At 39.1% G+C, this 8,655-nt stretch overlaps 1 long non-coding RNA gene across 1 annotated transcript; it reads left to right on the top strand.

Moving 5' to 3' along the window:
* Positions 1-372: 372 nt before the first annotated feature.
* LOC143109820 (uncharacterized) lies at positions 373-3,399 on the top strand. The gene is made up of 3 exons (XR_012983977.1): positions 373-464; positions 2,487-2,529; positions 3,244-3,399. It is a non-coding gene; the product is annotated as an uncharacterized LOC143109820 (long non-coding RNA).
* The last annotated feature ends 5,256 nt before the right edge of the window (positions 3,400-8,655 follow it).

Genomic DNA, 8,655 nt, shown 5'->3' with positions numbered 1-8,655 from the left:
TTTCATGTTAGACTCATAGGATACCAAGGAATACACACCGAAGAGCCAGCGAATCAGGGAAGTTTAAAGTGAATTGAAGCTTAGAAGTTGTGTGGCAATGGGACATGGTTTGATCCAAAAGTTGCAGTTCGGACCTAGTGCCTATTGCATTGAAACAGTATCCTAGTTTGTTGACTGGTTGAAAGTGTTGCCTAGAGTGTACTGAATTTCTCTGGATTGTATATCTGAATTCCTGTTGTGCTTCCTGGATCACCTGGTCTCCACTGTTTGCCATCATCACCGCCACCACCATCTCACCCAGTCACCCACCTTCCTGGATTAACTAAGTAATATTTTTCTGATAACTTTTCTTTCACAGGTACTGTAGGCCGATGGCACACCATGTATGGATTACCATCATAATTGCCGTCTGGTGGGTTTTGAAGTCACAAGGCTTCCAAGAAATTTCAGACTCTTCTCTGCAGGTAAGAACCATGAATGAATTAAAAATCAATAAAGATGTTGGATATGCATGTTATATTGTACTTTGTACTGCATCGTTGTCATCATTGAACTAAAATAGTATGTTTGTGTTTGTCTCGTTGTGTCTGAGTTGCAATACTGCTTTCTTTTTGGGTTGCTTTTGAATGTTTTTTAATTTAAACTCACATGGGCTCACGGTAGAATGAGGATAAATAGCTTGCTTGCTTGCTAGCTTGTCAATCCAAAATATTAGTAGTAATTATTCTGACCCCAGTGAAACGTGAACAGAGATTTAATCAAACTGTGCAGGCTTGTTGCTTAGCTAAACTCTGGACCTTGGCCACTAGATGGAGGCAAGAACATACCTGGAATTTTAGGATCACTCAGCATGACTACTGTTTGCCATATGCACCAAACAGCTGAGTATTGAAGAGAAGTTAGTGTAGAGGCTCAAATGCTCTCCTAGTTGGTTGGATGTATCCTATATTCATATACTCTTTGCTCTCTAGATTGTTGAGATCTTTGTGGATATTGGAACACCAGTCTTTTCTGTTTGTGACCTCTTGGACTTTGAATGTGAATGGACTTTTTGACAAATTCTCAGTGCATGGAAATTGTTATTGTTCTTTACCGAAGTTGACTTTTTGCCTGTAGTCTGCTTTTGTGCTGATTTGTGAATCCATATAAGTCTTCAGTTGTTGAAGTTATCCCTTACAGAAATGTCAGGTTTCTGGTGAACAGCTGGGTAAGCAAAGTCCTTTTAGGTAAGTCCCTCCACTCGGCGGCCATATTGCAACGATTTTTGGGCACTCATCGAGCATCCTATTCGGCAGAAATGCGCGTGCTCAAGGCTTCACGACATCAATCTTGCTCCAGCGGCGAGTTCACAACACATGATTGGCACGATGTCTTCACAACACACCATATGATTGGCTCAATGTATTCACATCACACCACACGATTGGCTCAATGTATTCACATGTCGACGTTTTGCCGAAGAGGTGGGATATGTGTAGACAAACTAGCCCAATGCATTTCTATGGAGGAGTGCTGTCTCCTAATTAGAAAGTCTCTGGGGTAAGGTCATATTTTAACATGAGGTTAACAGTTGAGGTTAACGTTTGGCAATGTTGCAGCAAATTTGCTCATATGCAAAATAGGTTTGTCACCAGAAGTTCACTGGAAGTTTGCCATTATTGGCTAAGTGTGGTGGCAAATCACTGGCGAACACCTCTGATTGTTGCCAGAACTTTGCTGGTGAACTAGAGAACTTCTGGCAAACTCCTGGCAGTGTTTTCTAGTGAAATCATTTGTTTCCCACAAATCACCCACAAGTTTGCTGCAAATATGTACCTGACTAATTTCATTGATGAGGCTAATTTTCGCCAGACTACCTTGTTGTTGGGCATTGCTTGTAATGGTGAACTATTGTCAAAGTTAGGCTACTATTATTGATATATTAGATAACAGTAACCGACAATGCCAAGGCTTGTGGCACCGTTTCCTTATCTGACTGTCGCTGAAGGCAGGGTAGAAAAACTGGATGGATGCTGCTCCTCAAGGCACACTATTGTGGGGTGATGCCTGGTTGCTTTGGCAAAGCAAATTGAAAAGAGAGGTGCAGGGGCTTGCGGAGTCTCAGACTTAGAACTCCACACAGAGCATGTATTGTTACAACACAGGTTTCACTAGCAATTGATGTCATGAGAAAATTAAAATGGTTTAAAAACTGTGATGGACTGTGGTGATGATGATTGAGAGACTTTAAGTGTTTAAATTATTTTGAGATCAGATTCTGCAGAATAGGAGAACAACTACTAGAAAAAAGAGAAAGGGTAGGAAAGCAGCTCTTTGTAATGGATTATGAATGGATTTCCGGTCTTATTGTCTTGAATGTACAGTATATTGTAAGTGTATCAAATCGGCCGAATTGTGAGTTGATTTTTACACCTCTGTGATAAAACCCTGAAGCCTTCAGTTTTTACTTCAGTGGCCAACTAAAACAATGTCTGTCTCATCTGTAGTTACCTAATTCAGATGGACAACTGCAAAGACAGAAACGTGAAGGTCAGTTGGATTATTATCTCAAAAATGTTACTAATTTAATCTGAGTCATGAGGCTCCATTACTTTGTTCACACAAGGCATCTGAACACATGAAATACATTTTGATTATTTCCATAACATTTTAGGCATGTTTTTTTTACTTTCGTAAACCTGTGGTGTAAGAAATTAATGGGTGAGACCAAAATAACTGTATTAAATTCCAGGCACAGTATTCAGGCATCACTATTGATTAGATGGGCAGTAGGTGTGTTTGTTCACATTCACACACACACACACACAAACTCACCCCTTGCTCCATTGGTGCTTCTACAGTATGACCGCCCCCATGGGAACCTATCACCCAAAAAACATTTTTCCCCCACTGACTTGTATGGTCTTAGGTCAATGTGGCCTGCAGGCCAGAAAGAGCATTTGGAAGTTCAGAACATGTTATATTTAAAAGCTTTTAAGTTGATAGACCTTTTTTTTATCACAATATTAAATGATAATATTACTATGGATTTGGTAAACTATAATGCCTTGACCATTTTTTACTGGGAACACAAAACAAATAACCATGAAACAAACACAATAGGAGGGTTAAGGTGGTCAAGAACAAAGTGGCTACAACTACTATCGATTGAGTAATATACAAAATGTTACTGTCAATGAAAATGAACATGTCTTGTAAGATCCAGTGTATTCTTTATGTTCACACAGTTTCTCTCTTCTATAGCTTCCTTAAATTCTAATGGCTCCTGGAAGTACATCATTGAAGCAGTTGTCATTGGACCTGATGTTGAATTCTTAGAGCAAGTAAAGTCAACTGTAAACTTGATTAGTCTACCACTATATACCAACAACAGTGTACAGATAACAGATATTTCCATTACAACAGGTAGGTGTTTTTGCTGTATCTTTATAGGTACCATTAAAGGTTGTATCAGCGATGGCAGGGTAACGTCACTTCTGTTGACGTTCAAACAAAACAGAGAGCTAGCTCGCTACTCCCTCCCCTCCCTCTCATGCAGTTGAAACTCTCCTGAACGTGCATCTCGTCGGTTATACAAAAAAGCTGGCATCTTTGAGATCCGGTATCTTGCGATTTTTCCTATGGGAAAATAACATGGGGTTTTGAATTATCGCACCTGTTTAACTCTCGCGGAGGCAAAGAAGTCTGAAATGCAGACGTTTTGCTGAACACACTTTTGTTTTGTCCTTTGCCTTCGAGTGGCGCCTGTGATCTTCTTCGCTATGTTAAAACGGCAAACTTAGATTTTTGCTACCCCTAACTTGCAATGCAACTTGGCAGCTTTGGTTCCTTTATGTAGGCGAACTTCAGAGGTCTATTGGTTGGAACACTTTATTTTGCCTTTGAGTTGTTGGCAACACTTGTTGTTAGCAATTGTTTTTGTGTGCAGATCTCAGAGCCTAGGCTGCCTACAGAGACACGTTTTTTTACGGCCTGCTTATGGGGGCGGGCAGCTAGCGGAGCGTTAAGAAAGATTAGATGAATGTGATCATTTATGTTTGGGCCTGTTTTGGGCCTACAATCGCTGATACAACCTATACATTTACGTTTCCCATTACTATTAAGCCACTATCTGAAACAGCAGACAAAATAGTACTTTAAAAACACAAAGGGACTAATTATGCGCATGAACAAATTCATCCAATTGAAATATTATGTTGAATGATTCTAATACATAACCCATGTTTCTGAATAATTATAGAATTCTAATACATACATTCATAAATAACCTCTTTCACAGTATGCTACAATAGTATAAGTACCGAGTGTATATGTGAGCCTGGGTATGGCTGGGCATATAACAACTGTCTGGCATACAACGTCTGTGATGCCATCATCAATAACACTTGTGGATGCATCCAAGGTATACCAAGTGGAGAACTCTGCCAGGGTAAGACATACTTTTATATTCTTATATGTAAGTAGTCTCTGGTATTTTGAGCATGTACCATGTTCGTAGTCTCTTTTAGAAAGAGTTTTCATATACAGGTAGATTGTTCATTCAATCAAATCTGCATATTATTTTTCTCCAAATACATTTAACCCCCATAGATATCAATGAATGTGACTTTGATGCATGTGGTCTAAACTCCACCTGCTCCAACTCGGTTGGCAGCTACAGTTGCAGCTACAAGTCTTTCAAAATTTTATTTGGACTGTTCTGTGCACAGATGCTCTTCCACCCAAACTACATTTAAACCTGAATCCCAAAATTCCCTTTATAGATATCAATGAATGTGACACAGATCCATGTGGTCAAAATTCCACATGCTCCAACACGGCTGGCAGCTACAACTGTTCTTGCTGGAGAGGATACACCCCGACAAACACATCTCTGCCCATTACTTCTAACAACCCATGCATAGGTACGTAGGTTTTTCCTGAGACTTTCTTTTGTGATTTTTTTTTTTGTTCTGAATGAAAATTTATCTTCAGAAATTCCTGCAACCTCTCAAATCTGTCCAGTTTTATTAAGAGTGTTCTGCGCTCATGTTGTCTTCCAAGTCGTTTTAAATGTGAAGTTATGAATTCCAAATTTTTCTTCATTCATTGTTATTTCCTTTATGATACGTTTTTATGTTACTTTCTGTATAGACATCAATGAATGTGACTCTGATCCATGTGGTCAAAATTCCACCTGCTCCAATACCATTGGCAGCTACAACTGTTCTTGCTGGAGCGGATACACTCCCACAAATACATCTCTGGCCATTAGTTCTAGCAATCCATGCATCGGTATGTAGGTTTTTCCTAAGACTTTTTTTGTGATTTCTTTCCTTTTGAAAAGTAGGTAATTTGAGCATGTACCATGTTAATAGTCTCTTTTGAAAGAATTTTCATATATAGGCAGATTATTCACTCAATCAATTCTGCATATTATTTTCTCCAAATAAATTAGAGGTTATGTTCTCTTATAGATGTAAATGAATGTGACTTTGATGCATGTGGTCTAAACCCCACCTGCTCCAACTCGGTTGGCAGCTACAGTTGCGCTTGCTGGAGAGGATACAGACCAACAAACTCGTCTATGCCTATTAGCAGCAGCAACCACTGCATAGGTGTTTCCTCACTATGTAAAATGTCCTCATTTCACCTGTATTGATGTACTCTTTCAAATCGTAGTGCTCTTTGCCAATGCTTTGACTTTCCACATGCATTTAAGGCATTTTTTTGTGGAGCTCCACTTGAGAGTTTTCTAAGATAAACATATAATTATTCTGTAAAGAAGCAAGGAAGTATTTTAGTTCCAAACACAATGCATGCAGAGTATTGCTATTATTTCTTTTTTGACAATGACACAGTTGTATTTTGCATTATGGTCTGTTACAGGTCCTGTTCAACTGTACAAGTACAGGGTTGAGATTAAGATGGAAACAGTAGATGCTAACCAACTGAAGATGGAGTTGTCTGAACTTGACCTTCCTCTCCCACTCGCAACAACTGAACAAGTTGAGATCACTGACATCAATGTCACAACAGGTGAGAATAACATCTCATTGAAAAAAGAAAAAGAAAAGATAAATTGATTTGCATTTCATTGACTGAAATAAGTGTATTCAATTATAGACTGTTCATTTCTTTGTCAGTTGGCAAACTTAGAAAATCAGTGAGGGATCAAATAAATATTTCCTCCACTGTATATATGTAGTTTAATGTGTTTCATTAATTGACATTTTGGTCCTCTGAAACGCTCAAGAAAGCCTCATGAATGTGTGCTCACCGTATACGTATATAAATGATAAAATCAAGGGACAGTTAGTCACACTGCTTTGCATCCATAACATGAGAGTAACTGATTGTCCATCATCCATCAGTGTGTTACTCAAACACGAGTGGATATCGGTGTGTCTGTGAGGAGCAGTATGCCTGGCCCCATGACAGCTGTATCACTTATGGAGCCTGTGATGAGTTCATCGAAGGCACCTGTGGATGTCTTAATGGTTTACCGACAAACGGACCGTTCTGCCAGAGAGGTTGGTTCACATCCCATTTCATTCAACTGAACTGTTGCACAGGGGTGGTATGCAAAGCCATGAGAGATTGAATTAAATCTACATTTGAGTATGAAAGTAAAACTAGACATGAGCTGGACAAATAAATAGCCTCACTTTGAAAATGACACAAAAGTGATGTTGAGCCCTTCCATTTAGCCTGTGTGTCCAGGTCAGAAGATTTCATATATTTTCAAAACAAATGTCTATGAATTGTTTTTTCCTAAATTAGTTTCCCAATTTGTTGTCCTTGTTATTTTCTTTTTTTTAAAACTTTAATTTTTATTAGGATTTTTTCATTTAAATACAATAATACACGTACACACACAAAACAAAGATTAACATTCCATTAACAGCTTATACAGTAGGTCTTCCATTTAGTCTTAATGCAACAGTTCTGCCCTATTCAGTTGTCATTTCTAGTGGTATCATCCTCACCCATTCTGTAATAATTCCATTTCATCCATTTTCCTTCAAATTGTTCTCACGCATTCTCAAGGTATGTGTGAACCTCTCCATATCATAAATCTCCTCCACTATGTTTAGCCACTGTTCTCTAGTTGGGGGGTCTACCTTATACCAGGCCCTTGTAATTGCCTTCCTACTTGCTACCAATAATACTTTCACCAGGTATTCATCTCCTCCTTGTACCTCCTCTTGTGAAATGTTCCCCAGATATAATACCAAACAAGTCTTTGGTATTTCATAGCCCAGTATCTCCCTCAGCACACTCCACACTCCCTCCCAATATCCCTCCATCTTTTGACATTTCCAAAACACATGAGTATGGTCCGCCTCCCCTTGACCACATAACCTCCAACATGATTTCTGATCTGGTGCGTATCTCCCCTTGACCTTTGGTGTTATGAAGTACCTTATAATGTTTTTCCACCCAAATTCTCGCCATACCCTAGAGCCAGTGGCTGAGTGCTGAACCTTGCACACATTATACCAGTTATCTTCTGTTATTTCCACTCCAAGCTCTTTTTCCCATTTTTCTTTAATATAGACAGTTGAATTACTCCCACTGGCACCTAGAGCTTGGTATAGGGCTGAGATTACTCTCCCTTCATATGCGTTTATCATTATTTTAATAATCATATTCTGTTCTTTAGGTTCTTCTAACTTTATTTCCTTTAAATAATAATACCTCACCTGAAAATATCGAAAAAGTTCATTTGCCTCCAAATCAAATTTCTTCCTTAAAGCCTGAAAGCTCTGCATTTCCCCCCTCTCAACTAGTGTACATATTGCTGTAATACCCCTATGTGCCCATCTCTCAAAGCCCCAATCACTAATTCCGGGTTTGAATCTCGTGTCATGGGTTATCCACCTCAGAATCTTTGTTTCAGTCTGTAGTCCATACTTTCTCACTACCAAATACCAAATACACAGTGTGAATTTAACAATTGGGTCCAACAATCCCTCTTCCCTCCTAAACAATTCCCTATCTGTTATTAATATTTGTACTGGACTAGCTTCTACCTTCATTTCTATATCCTTCCATCTAGCTATATATTCTCTATTACACCAGCAAGTTACAGCCCTGAGCTGTGCTGCATAGAAGTAGTCTTGTAGTTTTGGTACTGCCATACCCCCTTTGTCCTTGGGGAGCTGCATGGTGCTATATCGAATCCTTGGCTTCCTCCCCCCCCAAATGAACCTGGATATCCATCTATCCCACTCCATAAACTGTTTCTGTGGTATCATTACTGGCAGAGTTTGGAACAGGTACAATAGCCTCGGTAGCACATTCATCTTAATAATTTCTATCCTTGAACTAAGATCCAATTGTAGTATTGACCATCTTCCTATATCCCGTTTGAGTTCCTGATTAATCTGAATGTAATTTGCAGTATATAACTTCCCCACTCCCTGTGTGATGTTCACTCCCAAATATCTAATTGTTTTGGAATTCCACTTAATTTTGTATTTTTCTTCTAACTCTGGTGTAGGGGCATAGTCTATGGCCAAGATCTGTGTTTTGGTAACATTAAGTTTGTATCCTGAGTAATGTCCATACTCCTCCAGTAGGTTCATCAATGCATGAAAGGACTCACTGGGTCGCTCCAAATAGGCTACCACATCATCTGCGAACAGCCCTATCTTATGCTCTCTACCATTC

This window comes from Alosa pseudoharengus, unplaced genomic scaffold, assembly GCF_046254945.1.
Source record: "Alosa pseudoharengus isolate Yale_2024_CS ecotype anadromous, Long Island Sound unplaced genomic scaffold, YU_APseudo_1.1 YU_APseudo_1.1_scf_7, whole genome shotgun sequence".
Taxonomy (NCBI): domain Eukaryota; kingdom Metazoa; phylum Chordata; class Actinopteri; order Clupeiformes; family Clupeidae; genus Alosa; species Alosa pseudoharengus.
The sequence above is the reverse complement of the archived record's forward strand: the minus strand, read 5'-3'. Positions and strand labels throughout refer to the sequence as shown.